The sequence below is a fragment of the Mobula birostris genome, chromosome 4, assembly GCF_030028105.1.
Source record: "Mobula birostris isolate sMobBir1 chromosome 4, sMobBir1.hap1, whole genome shotgun sequence".
Lineage (NCBI taxonomy): Eukaryota > Metazoa > Chordata > Chondrichthyes > Myliobatiformes > Myliobatidae > Mobula > Mobula birostris.
In genome coordinates, this window is record NC_092373.1 from 10,542,916 (window position 1) to 10,557,818 (window position 14,903).

Here is a 14,903-nt window from a genome sequence, read left to right on the forward strand (position 1 = left end):
CTGTAACTACCAGCATCCATTTGTATCATCGTCGCATCGGTATGTGTAACAATACACTAAACAGTTCATTAAACGTGAATTCCTGAGTAAAATACTGGTGGATACTTCATCTTGTCGGTACTGATCGCAAACTTACCGAAACCACATCCCATGCCTGTTCATTCTTAAAGTTTGAAGATTAAACTTTGCCTCATACTTATTTAATTGTAGAATGTAAATAAACTTAGACATTTGTCATTGGGATATTCATAACAGGTTGCCGTTGTTAACGTTTAGATGTTTGTCTTTGCTATTAGACCTCAAATATATTGGGTAGTTGGTATCATAGATTTCAACTTAAACCAATATAATAACACCTGGATCAGCACGCAGTAAATACCTGCGATACTGCTGTGCTGGATGTTACTCTGAAAACTGACGGGTCTCTAGGATCCGTAATCTAAATATCAGTTTACCGAACCTGATGGTGTTAGACACAGTAGATACTTTGGCGAAATTAAATAGATTTATACAGGTTTCCTTGGATAGAATTTGAAAACCAAAAAAAAAGTTAATAGATCGATAGAAAACATACAACTGCCAATCTGTTGATATGGTATGAAGCGAAGTGTTGGAAACATATGCAATCAATGATAAAATCTGATATTAAGATGTCGGGAAACAAGTAATATGATTACGCTGAGAAAATGTGCATTTATGAATTGTGATCATGTTTAGCTAATCTTAGAGAGTTACTATTGAGTGACCTGGAAGACGTGGATAATTATGCAATCAGTGCAGAACATTAATAATTTATATTCTACTGAGTGATCGATACTTTATGATAAGTGCAAACAAATTTGCAAACGAACGCCTGTATGGCAATAGATACAATATTAAACATTTTAATTAAATTTGTTAGCTGCACTGATTTGTCATCCCACGCTTACTTGTTACGTGATTGGGACATGTTCAATCTTGTGTATACAGTACAAGAAGACGATACTCTGCTGATGGAGAGAACTTCATCTTTGGACCCAGAGTCTGAGTGGTGATTAATGCCATAAACAAATACTTACTTACATTTGTTGTTGCCCTGAATTAAGAACGGATTTAAGATTATTGTGAAATGTGACAACTGTTTGTTTGCATCAATTGTGCAGAATTCTCTAAAGACCTATCTTCAGAAGCGATTAGAAATTATTAAGTTTGCCGTTACCGGGTGACCGCACATGACACGTCTGAGAAGGTTCTTCAGTGGCATTTCCTCGTTATCAGTAATTACTTAAACAATTCTTGAACACAGTGAATCTGACAAAATATATAGAGCAAATCAGTATTGTCCAGAGGCTAGTGTACAAAAATAGTGTAAATAGAATTCATGCTAATATATTAGCTTGGATTAAAAAAACTGCGAATATTTAGGTAGCCCTTCGGGAGTAATATTGTGATGAATGGAGTAAAACAGCAGTGTCTGTAAATAATTGGTTCTTAGTATCTGTCAATGATTTAGCTGAGGGATTATTACATTTCCAAAACAAGTTTGAGTCATCCGACATGAAAATGTGTTTTTTGACTCAGATAGCCCACGGCACTGAGATCAAGTCCGAGCTTGTCCCACTTGCCTGATTGACCCATATCCCTCGAAACTTTTTTCTAACATCTATCTACCCAAGCACATTGATCTCTTAATACTGAGGAACGAGAGTAATAAATACGGAGGAACTTTAAAGGTATACAGATGTCTGACTGAATGGTATGAATGCGGTAGGAGCACAAGGAGCAAAAATATGGGTTCTCCCCTTGGTACGGGAAAATCAGGCTGAGTAGATTTTCAATGGAGGGATTTCAAATCCTTGCCGCACCGGAGGACTGGGCGTTCTCGTCGATGGATCCTTAAAAACTGACATTTACGTTAAATCAGCAAACAGACTACTGAGGCACTTGGTTGGTAAAGTAGCACCTGAAGAGCGCAAGGGCATATCTCTTGTGTTAGGGTCAAAAGACCACATTACGTTTGCTTCCACGACACAGGTGGTACAGAAGCCGTTCGAACTATGTCAGCCCAATCTGTCAATGGATAGTTTTATTTCTTGTCACGGTCCGGTCCATAGATCCTTATTCCACGTTTTCCGGTTTACCCCGGTTCCGTTGAGACACCCGATTCTCGTTTCGGGCTGGATATAAATACCTCTGAAAACCAGAGATTGGGGGCTGGACCTCGTCCAGTCCACGTCCAAGGCTCTGAGCGTCTAGTTCACGTCCAAGGCTCTGAGCATCCATTCCACGTCCAAGGCTCTGAGCGTCTAGTCCACGTCCAAGGCTCTATGTTCCTGTGTTCCAAGACCAAGTCCAGGCGTCGTGTTCCAGCTCTGTCCAAATCTGAGCTTCATGTCCTCATCTAGTTCCGGTGCCTCGTACAGCCCAGGAGTTGCTCGCCCAGTCCGGTGCTGGAGATTCCTTGTCCTGTGCTGGGGTACCGCCTCCTGTGCTGGGGTACCTCGTCCTGTGCTGTAGCCACGTCCTACCCTTGCCGGGGTCCTAGTCCCGAGTCCTCGCCTAGACCCGGGTTCCGGTTCCGAGTCAAGACCCAGGTTCCGAGTCCCAACTAAGAGCGAAGTTCCTGGTCCTTCCCCAGGTTCTGGTTCCGGAGTTCCTTTTTCCTAGTCCAGGCTCCTCGTTCCTAGATCCCCGTCCAGGTTCCGTGTTTCTAGTCCAAGTCCCAGCCCAGGCCCTGAATCCTTGTCTCGCCTAGGGCCTGTGTCAATGTCCAGCGTCGTTTCTTCCTTACTCACCTTGCTAACTCGATGCACTTAGTCCTGTTCCTAGTACTTCAGTGTCTGCGTTTGCATTTGGATTCGCTCCCTGCGCCCCCTCCCATAACTTTTCTAACCTTCCTTAAATACTAGGGGGACTCCAATTTGCAGACGAATTTCATATATCGATATACAGTATATTCTTTGGAAACTTCCTGTATCTTGCTACTTTTGATGAATGTAAACGACCAGGTTGTTGCGCTTTATCAAGTTCAATCATACCTTTCTTTACTAATTTACACATGCCATAATTCTGGGGAACTTCTGGGACTATCATCTGCTGTGTTCCTTTAATCTCCCTCATCATTTCTTCCCCATTCCTTATTGTACTTTTCCCTCCTTATCAACGCAAGGGACCCATAATATCCCTTGTGTATCTTTTACTTTTTAATGCTTTTTGAAGCTTATTCTTGTTTTATTTTAATTGACTCACCAATTTTCTTTAAGAATGCTTTCCTCGCATCATACTTCAGTCTCTGAGACCGTGTGTAAAATTTAATCCTAGACTGACGGCTGCTGTATTCCTGTAACTTTACTGTGGGATCTGTAATTATGTATTAATATTGAATTGTGTCGCATAGCCTGTTCTTGGCTGGCTCCAGGACACACTGCTCAAAGAAGCTCTCGGTAAATATCATATTGTCTTATAATATAGGCTATTTTAGCGCGAATGTATGCTTTAATCTGTCATTTGAAACAACGCATAACGATGTTTCAGCAACTATTTTTTTATTCCTTTGCATGCGGTTCTAACATATAGTCTTTCAGCGGTCTCTACAAATTCACAATAGGATTTCGAGTTTCTATTACCATTTTAACCCAAATTTCTACATAACATTTCTTCATTTTAGAACTGGTGATCTACTGATAAGGTAACTATTTAACATCCATTCGTAATCACCTTTGAAGTGCTCACTAGTTCCATTAATCAACAATCATTTGCGGAAGATGGCCGAAGTACTGTTGGGCTAGGCGTTCCATGGTTTTGGCCAAGCAGCATTAAACAGCCAATTCTGTTCCAAACCAGAACAGTTTGCAACTTGCGGATCATCTGGTGGTGGCGTTCATAGATGCTGTTACCATTGGCCTTGAAATGAGCAGATGTGGCTTCAAGAGGAACTGTTGGTAGATCCAGCCTGAGCTACTGCAGGTCTTTTTGTGATCCTGCAGCGATTGTTTCCTGATGTTTGCTGATAGATCCCCGTTGCTATAAACCAACATAACTAACAGATCAACTTTATCTATCATTGCTTTCTTCCTTCCTCGAATAAAATGTGCCTTTAAATTTCTTTCAATTGGGTTCCAATTCCTGTAATCCAGATATCTTCAACCCTCCCTACAACCAAAAATTCCCTGTGGATGCTGGTGCATTCCTCTGAGTTGTTACCTGCCCAGCACTCGCAGGGTCAACGTAGCCCCAGAGTATGTACTAATAACACAGAAATCTGAGACTTGCAAATGTTAGAACTTTCCACAACATAGTTATGGTAAACCAGTTGGGGATGAAATAATGGAGATTAATTGTGCATACTCGTGGTGATACATTATAGAAGGTAATAGTTCTTTTCCGCTACATGTTATATAGAAAACAGAGACAGATTTACGTTAGAATCAGAAACAACAATATCACTGACGTATATCATGATTATTATTTGCTGTTCTCACATTGCAACCACGTTTTCATAGTCGATTACCTATTATCCACAGATTTTTAGTTTTGATGTTGATGCTAATTCTTCTGCCGAATTTTATTCCCATTATAACCACATAATAACCATATAACAATTACAGCACGGAAACAGGCCATCTCGGCCCTTCTAGTCCATGCCGAATGCTTACTCTCACCTAGTCCCACCGACCTGCACTCAGCCCATAACCCTTCGTTCTTTCCTGCCCATATATCTATCTAATTTTACCTTAAATAGCAATATCGAGCCTGCCTCTACCACTTCTACCTGAAGCTTGTTCCATACAGCTACCACTCTCTGAGTAAGGGAGTTCCCCTCGTGTTACCCCGAAACTTTAGCCCCCTAACTCTCAATTCATGTCCTCTTGTTTGAATCTCCACTACTTTCACGTGCCTATCCACGTCCACACTATCCAACCTCCTCATAATTTTAAATACCTCTATCAAGCACCCCTCAACCTTCTACGCTCCAAAGAATAAAGACCCAACTTGCTCAATCTTTCCCTGTAACTTAGGTGCTGAAATCCAGGTAACATTTTAGTAAATCTTCACCGTATTCTCTCTATTTTGCTGACATCTTTCCTACAATTCGGAGACCAGAACTGTACACAATACTCCAAATTTGGCCTTACCAATGCCTTGTACAAATTTAATATTACATCCCAACTCCTATACTCAATGCTCTGATTTATAAAGGCCAGCATACCAAAAGCTTTCTTCACCACCAGATACACATGCGATTCCACCTTCAGGGAACTATGCACCATTAATCCTAGATCCCACGGTTTTACTGCATTCTTTAATTCGCTACCAATTATCATGTATGTCCTATTCTGATTAGTCCTACCAAAATGTAGCATCTCACATATATCAGTATTAAACTCCATCTGCCATCTTCCAGCCCACTCTTCCAACTGGCCTAAGTCTTCCTGCAAGCTTTGAAAGCCTACTTCATTATCCACAACGCCACCTATCTTAGTATCATCTGCATACTTGCCAACCCAATTTACCACCCTATCATCCAGATTATTAATGTATATGACAAACAACATTGAAACCAGTACAGATCCCTGAGGCACACCACTAGTTACCTGCCTCCAACCTGACACACAGCTATCCACCACTACTCTCTGGCATCTCCCATCCAGTGACTGCTGCTGAATCCATTGTACTACTTCAATATTTATCCTAACGATTGAACCTTCTTAACTAACCTTCCGCGTGGAACCTTGTCAAAGGCCTTATAGGTAGACAACATCCACCCCTTTACCCTCGTCAACTTTTCTAGTAACCTCTTCAAAAAGTTCAATAAGATTTGTCAAACATGACTTTCCACGCACAAATCCACGTTTACTGTCCCTAATAAGATCCTGTCTATCCAGATAATTATATATACTATCTCTAAGAATACTTTCCATCAATTTCTCCCAATCCACTCCTCCTAAATCCTCGCATGTCCTTAAAGTTAGCCTTTCTCCAATCAAAAAACTCAACCCTGTGTCCAGACCTATCCTTCTCCATAATTATATTGAAAGTTATGGCATTGTGATCACTGGACCCGAAGTGCTCCCCAACACGTACATCCATCACCTGACCAATCTCATTACCTTACAGGAAATCCAACACCGCCCCTTCTTTAGTTGGTCACTCTATGTATTGCTGCAAATAAACTATCGTGTACATATTTTACAAACTCCAAACTATCCAGCCCTTTTACAGTATGGGCATCCCAGTCTATGTGTGAAAAATTAAAATCTCCCACAATGACAACCTTGTGCTTACTACAAATATCTTCTATCTCCTTACAAATTTGCTCCTCCAATTCTCGCTCCCCATTAGGTGATCTATAATACACCCCTATAAGTGTTACTACACCTTTCCCATTCCTCCATTCCACCCAAATAGACTCCCTAGACAAGCCCTCTAATCTATCCTGCCAGAGCACCGCTGTAATATTTTCTCTGACAAGCAATGCAACACATCCCCCTCTTGTCACTCCGATTCTATGACACCTCAAGCAACGAAATCCAGGAATATTTAGTTGCCAATCACACACCCCCTGCAACAATGTTTCACTATTAGTTACAACATCATACTTCCAGGTATCAATCCATGCTCTAAACCCATCCACCTTTCTTACAGTGCTTCTAGCATTAAAATAAATGCATTTAAGAAATTTTCCACTTCTTACTCTATGTTTATTACTGACGGTGCAAACAATTTTACTATCTCATTTTTTCTTCCTTCTCCCTTACACCTGTGAAGCATCGCTGCCATTCATGCTGTTACTGGGCGGTTTTGCTTTGTCGGAAGTAAATTTGCTTTTTTTTCGATAATTGTATGCAATGAACGATCTGAAATTTTGCTGAAGGACAACTACCAGGGGCAATGAATCACACAGCAGTCACACAGACCCGGGTTTGGGTGGGTGAGACAACCCAGACTCACAGATTAGACGGAAAAAAATTTCGGATACGTCTTAGACGTACGAACCCTGACAAGGTGGGTTTCTCTCTGCGGAGTCCAATGGCTGTTAGCGAAGTGCTAACGAGTCGCATTTCCAGATACGTCGAATAAAAGGTAGATTTATTGTAGGTGCATCATCCCAGACTGAATTCGTTGAACTAAGTGTTATTGCCCAAAGAATTGATTAACTAGGTTTGTGTTTACGTCTCCGTAAAACGATCCTCCAACAAAGAGATTATCAGAATCAGATTTATTACTACAGGCATGTGTGATAGAGTGGAGGGATAGGTACCTGCTAAGAACAATGATTAACTAATGATCAATCACCTCATGGGCGCCTTGACTTACTGTTGTTGGACAAGTCAGAAAGAAACCTTACCCAGCAACAGGTGACGTATGATCCATTGTTCTCTGAAAATGATAGATAAAAGTTGAAATAAGGAATTATCTAGCCATACAGAAGAGACATCTCAAGGTATAACCACATATGAGTAGGATAGCGTAAGGTTCAGAAAGGGGAAGGTATCAATATAGGGAACTGATGTTTTATCCAGGCTAGCTTTGGCTTAAAATAATTATAACTAACCAATGATGATTTTACATCTAATTGTATCTTAGCATGTGGCTGAAATTATTCTAATATTGTCTTCATACTTGTAACTTGCAATCATACGATTTCCGGTAACGATCAATGTTATAAATTGCGGAGACTTGTGTAATTCGGAGGCACTGTCTGGAATGGCTCTTTGGGAGATCAGTCTGTAACTTCCCTCAGCATGCTATGAATAATGAGTAGAAGATTGAAAAAGGATTGTGTGTCTTAGTGTATTTGTGGTACTGTTGTCCTTGCCTCGGGTCGATCCACCGCGACAATCTGGCGAGTCAACCAGGAGTCCAAGACGAGGGTCCCGTGAGACAGCGTCAGAATTCGTGTCGGTGGCGGTGACATGAGACGGGTGGGCCCACAAGGTAAGAGTTACCTTGACCGTTCTCATTAATTATCCACCTTGATGACCCCTTCGTCTGGCAGGTAATCCTCTGACAGAATCCTTCCGAAACCTGAGTTGAGCATTGCCCGCGTGCCACAGGTTAAAAGAGGGGTTGGATTCCCCAACGAGGTATAAGGTAAGGTAAGGGGTTGGAGTCCCCGACGAACTATTGCGAGTATTAAAGCCTGCCGGTGCTAATTACTTGGGCAGCGGATCATTGGTAGTGATCTATTACATCTTTCTTTGAGTGTGTTACCGAAAATTGGTCAGCGCATTAGTGGCAGTAACCAATTACAATTTGGAGCTGGTAACCATTCTAATTGATGGGGGGCGGGGGGGGGGTGCCGGGACGTGTAGCGCAGTAAATTGACCAGCACGGGGCGGAGTAGACGTTTGGCCAAACACAGGGGAAGTGGCTCTCCCCTGCTATCTATCCGGATGCAGTCAATACGTTTTGGGGTACGCTTGCGACAACTTGCCTGTCTCGGCACCCTGCTTTTGACCGGTTGTTAAGAGGGGAATTTCCCCACGCGAAGGTCAGGACCTGAAGCGGGTGCAGAGAGACACGGCATAATATCAACAGAGAATAGGGGTTATAGGTATCAGCACCCTGCCTTAGACCGGTTGTTAAGAGGGGAAATCCCCCACGCGAAGGTCAGGACCCTGAAGTGGGAGTAAGAAACGGAGGCGGCTGACCCACCCGATTAAGAAGTATGAGACAAACATTAGATAAGTCTGTAAATAGCACGCCATTGTTTAAACTATGTAAAGTTGACCCAGAGAGAGAGAATGATTACCGTAGGTTATTGGCATGCCTAATTAAGAAACTGGCGAGAGAAATTTGGCATCAGGGTGGGATCTGGGATTTAGATAAACGTCTAAAGGCAGAAGAAGCAATTTGGAAACGTAATACCGGACAAAAATGGATGGTTTTAATATCCAATTGGAGAAAAACGGCCGAAGAACTAAAAACAGATCGAAGCAAAGTAGTTGGGAGCACAGTGTACGTCGCAGAGGGATTAGTGTATGTGACAGCAAAGGAAATTTGAAATCGTGGGAGACGTTAGGGGGACTGGGTGAGGATTATGATAAGAATAATGGAAAACAGGATAGGGAGAAAAGAGATAGGTGGGCTAAGGATAGACGGAAAAATGAGGATGAAGCCGGCAAAGGTAAAACTGAGGTACCGCTTGACATGTCTGGACTGCCCATGCTGTTTAATGATAATGACACTGAAGGGGAGGCGGTCTGGCGCATCCGACCCCACCTCACGGAGCCGCCACCCCGATATAACGTTACCGCTGCCCAACCCCAGCCGCCCCCGAATACACCCTCCCCAATCCCAATAGCCTCCCGAACCCAGGGACAACTTCCGCAAAGGAAAGGTAATAGGCTCCAGACCAGGATACGACGAAACCTTTTGGTAGGAGACGGGCCCCATGATAGACCCTGAGAGTGAGACTGATTATGACTCTGGTATTGACAACGACGATCCCGAAGCCCCCACCTATACTAGACAAGGTAATAGCGAGTGGGATCCCAGACCCAGAGAGAGAGGGAGCCCAGGGCAATTTCCCAACAGGACCGTCCCCAATCCTAATGCAGGACAGCAGGGCCAAGGGACTACTATGCAGGTTTATACTCCTTCAAAGCCCCAAAAAATGTGTATGATCATGAACCAGGCTCCGAACAGGAAAAAAATGATCCCGAGGATTTTTCGATTATATGATTGGCACCATCCAAATATTTCGGTCGACTCCCCAGGATCTTTTTAGCTTGCGCTGCATGGCTCTTACCACCAATGAGCAGGAGAAATGGGCGGAAGCTTTGGGAAATCATGCCCATTTGGAGTGTTTTTTCCGCCGCAACCCCTCTCGCAGACCAGATGAGTAAAATAAAGAAGGTTCTGAAAAAGGGTTTGCAGCGCCCCGTAGATATCGCTAAGTTGCTCGAATGCAGCCCAAAGGCGGGAGAGGACGGCTGCGATTTTTGGGAAGGCTTCTGCTCCTTTTATACAACCTACGCTGGAGATAGAAACATAGAAACATAGAAAATAGGTGCAGGAGTAGGTCATTCGGCCCTTCGAGCCTGCACCGCCATTTATTATGATCATGGCTGATCATCCAACTCAGAACCCTGCCCCAGCCTTCCCTCCATACCCCCTGATCCCCGTAGCCACAAGGGCCATATTTAACTCCCTCTTAAATATAGCCAATGTACTGGCCTCAACTGCTTCCTGTGGCAGAGAATTCCACAGATTCACCACTCTCTGAGTGAAGAAGTTTTTCCTAATCTCGGTCCTAAAAGGCTTCCCCTTTATCCTCAAACTGTGACCCCTCGTTCTGGACTTCCCCAACATCGGGAACAATCTTCCTGCATCTAGCCTGTCCAATCCCTTTAGGATTTTATACGTTTCAATCAGATCCCCCCTCAATCTTCTAAATTCCAACGAGTACAAGCCCAGTTCATCCAGTCTTTCTTCATATGAAAGTCCCGCCATCCCAGGAATCAATCTGGTGAACCTTCTTTGTACTCCCTCTATGGCAAGGATGTCTTTCCTCAGATTAGAGGACCAAAACTGCACACAATACTCCAGGTGTGGTCTCACCAAGGCCTTGTACAACTGCAGTAGTACCTCCCTGCTCCTGTACTCGAATACTCTCGCTATAAATGCCAGCATACCATTCGCCTTTTTCCCCGCCTGCTGTACCTGCATGCCCACTTTCAATGACTGGTGTATAATGACACCCAGATCTCGTTGCACCTCCCCTTTTCCTAATCGGCCACCATTCAGATAAGATGCCGCTTATAATTCCAGCAATACTTCGCCCCAGTTTAATTCGATGATATTGCAGTGCCTCCCAGAGGATGTGTCTAAGGCTATTAGAACTGATATGGACTGGCCCGATAGGAACAAACAGGCCATGAAGAGGGCAGTTGAGCATTTTTGGAATCACGGCAGGGATTCCAAGCCAACCAGAGTAAAACATGAAATGGTGCAGCGCCCACCAGTGCCTCCAAAAAAGGAGCCGCACAATGAAGGAAACCAGATGGAACCCCTGGACCTCAGGTCCGGACCCGGAGCCACTCTGGACCATGGGGCCGCCCCCAACCGACCCAGGTAAGCTGGGAGGAAACGGCCTGAGTAGAAAGGAAAGCAACACCGGTGCGGAGCTGAAAGTCAGTGGGCAAATACTTCTCTATCGTATTGGCCAAATGATATTGAAGAGAGCTACTTGCCAAACTAAATATCCCTGTTCACAATGGGTTCGCTTCTAGCATTACGTTAGGACAAGGGTACTGTGGTCCAGGTAGGTATTGAGGATAGCTGCAACTAGAAATGATTTTCTGCAGAAGAACTAGAATCAAAATCAAAACTGAAAATCTCCATAATACCAAGGAGTCATCACTGGTTGTAATATGTGAACTGCAAAAAAAACCCAACATATTTCAGTGATAATCCTGATACTAATTCTGATAAATACCTACATCTCTGTTGCATATCAATATATAAACCTGACTGAATGCAAATAATCACCATCAATTCATCCACAAACGAATAAATGATAATTGTTTTCTGGAAAGCTCTAGTTCCCGGCAGCAACAGGTTGTCAAATATCTAAGATTCTATAACTATTTCCTGGGCCAGGTTGGAACTGTACATCTTGACAGGGTCACACCTCGAAAGAAAGGACCAGCATCCTCAGGGTTTGGTAATTCTAGGTGTGGCTTAAACCAGATTTGTGAAATGAATGGAAACCTATGTCACGAGAGACAGATTAGGTCATGAAGCCTGAAGATATAGGAGAAGAATTAGGCCATTTGGCATATCCATCCCATACATTATATCCTTTGCTTTTATATGCTAGTCATCCTGAAATGAATGCCAACATTGTATTTGTATTTCTTACCACAGACCCAATCCGCAAATTAACTTTAAGGGAATCCTGCACAAGAAGCTCCCAAGTCTATTTGTGACTCAGATTTGTATATCCTTACTCCATATAGAAAATAGACAACCCTTTCATTTCTTCTACCAAAGTGCATGACCATAAATGAAGCCGGACGTGAAAGTTAGTAGTTTAATCAGCAGAATCATTCAGCAAAAGGAACAAACTTGGGGAACAAGTTTAAGTATGTTAACGAGAAATTTAAATGCACAGCACATTTAGCGAAAGCAGAAAGAGAGGAAAGACAGAGTGGATCTGCAGATTAGGCTAATTCAGAACAATCAGCCAAGGACTGGAAACAAGAAGGGCAGAGTGTCCTATCAACAAAATTACCCGCACATTAAGGAACTACATGTAGTTCACTGCATCAGCATATCTTAAAGCCAAAACTTCGAAAGTGAAGGAGTGCAACATGTGTGATCAACGCCATCAGAAGTTCTCAAAGTGCAAGCAATTCTGGATTGGACAATATTAGGTATTTTATCATAGCTTGGTCCAAGTCATGGAACTCCGGGCACAACCACACTCTAACCGGCTTCAGAAGGATACTGATGCAAGCGTGTACTTTACAAACGCTGTACGGGCAATTTGCAAATGCTTTCAATCGAGTAACCTGTCAGGTTAACACAGCAAAACATAAAATCAATTGTCCTAGTGTGTGCTGACTCTGAATAAGTACAAAGAAAGAAATCATAGTATTTGTCAGAAATAAATCCAGTTTGAATTTGGAAATTCAAATAATCACGTGCACAGAGAAAACCTGGACTAAAAGTCCATGCAATGCTTTGTGGAAACTTTCTTAGTGCACTATATCATGGAGTCAGCCAAGAACAGACTGAAAAACTGAATGCTGTGTTGGGAGATAAAATATGAACTCATAGTCAAGGGACGCTCTGCAGCAGCCCTTCAATCAAGGATTGCATTTTACTTTCAGTCCGAGGGAATGAACAATGATGCAAGGAAAGCATTGTTAAATATAATAGATGAATTAACTAATAATTGACAAAAAACAAACCAAGCTTCCATTGTCATAGGACCAAAACTCCTCAAGATATAGGAACAGAAGTAGACCATTCGGCCCATCGACTCAGCTCCACCATTCAATCGTGGGCTGATGCAATTCTTCCAGTCATTCTCACTCCACTGCCATCTTCCCATACCCTATGATGCCCTGGCTAATCAAGAACCCGTCTATCTCTGCCTTATATGCGCCCAATATCTTGGCCTCCACAGTCACTCGTGGCAGCAAATTTCACGGATTTACCACCCTCTCAGTAAATTAATTTCTCCGCATTCTGTTCAAAATGAATGTCCTCCATTCCTGAAACTGTACCTTCCTACCTGGACTCCCCTACTATAGGAAATAACTTTGCCATATCTAATCTGTTCAGGCCATTTAACGTTCGGAATATTTCTATCAGATTCCCCCCCCCCCCCCCCCAATCTCCTGAACTCCAGGGAATACCGCTGCCAGATGCTCCTCATATGGTAACCCTTTCATTCCTGGAATCATTTTCATGAATCATCTCTGAACCCTCTCCAATGTCAGCATATCACTTCTACAATGAGGAGCCGAAAACTGCACAGAATACTCTGTGTGTCTTCACGAGTGCCTTATAGAGGGTCAACATCAGATCCCTGCTGTTATATTCTATATCTCTAGAAATGAATGCTACCAATGTATTTGCCTTCTTCACCACCAACTCAACCTGGAGAGTACTCTTTCGGGTATCCTGCACACGGACTCTCAAGTGCATTTGCATCTCTGCATTTTGACTGCTCTCCCGATCTAAATAATAGTATGCTCGTTTATTTCTTCCACCTAAGTGCATGATCATACACTTTGCAACAATGTATGTCATCGGCCACTTCTTTCCCCATATCCCTAATCTAAGTCTGTCTGCAGTTTCTCTGTTTCTTCAACTCTACCCGCTATCCCACCGATCTTTGTATCACCCGCAAATTTAGCCATAAATACATTAATCCCATTGTCTAAATCATTGGCATACATCGTAAAAAGCAGGGGTCCCCATTCCGAGAGGGTGGACCATTGGCTGTTTGGGAGAAAACAAAGAGTGGGAATAAAGGGATTCAAGTGAAACCCTTCCTTTTTCTAAAGGTTACGGCTGTCCCAATCATCCAGAAATCTGAATTCCTGCCCCCTACTGCAATCCCTCAGCCGCGCATTTACCCTCCACCTCACTCTATTCTTATACTCACTGTCGCATGGCACAGGCAGTAACCCCGAGAACACTGCCTTTGAGGTCTTGCTTCTCAACTTCCTTCCTAACTTGCACCGGATGCAATAGATGACCCCAATCTTACTCACAAGTGAAGTGTTGCTTCTCCTGGAAGGACTGTTTGTGGCCCTGAATTGTGGCAAGAGAGGATGTGTACGGACAGGTGTAGCACTTACGCTTACGGGTGGGAGATCCGTGGGGAGGTACTTGTGGATCAGGGAGTCGTGGAGGTACCGATCCCTGCGGAAAGCGGAGAGGGGTGGAGAGGGAAAGATGTACTTAGTGGTGGGGTCCTGTTCAAAATGGCGGAAGCTGCGGAGAATAATGTGCTGGATCCGGTGGCTGGTGGGGTGGTAGGTGAGGACAAGGGGAACTCTGTCCCTGTTGCGGGAGGTTGGGCTGAGGGCGGAAGTGCGAGAAATGGAGGAAATGCTGTTGAGAGCATCACTGATGTCGGCAGAAGGGAAACCATGATCCTTAAAGAAAGAGGACATTTGAGATGTCCTGGAACGACAGTCTCATCCTGGGAGCAGATGCGGCGGAGACGGAGGAACTGGGAATAGGGAATGGCATTTTTGCATGTAGCAGGGTGGGAAGAGGTACAGTCAAGGTAGTTATGAGAGCCAATGGGCTTGTAGAAGATGTCAGTGGAGAATCTGTCTCCAGAGATGGAGACCGAGAGATCGAGAAAGGGGAGAGAAGTGTCCAAGGTAGACAAAGTGAATTTGAGGGCTGGGTAAAAGTTTGAAGTAATGTCCATGAAATTGACGAGCTCA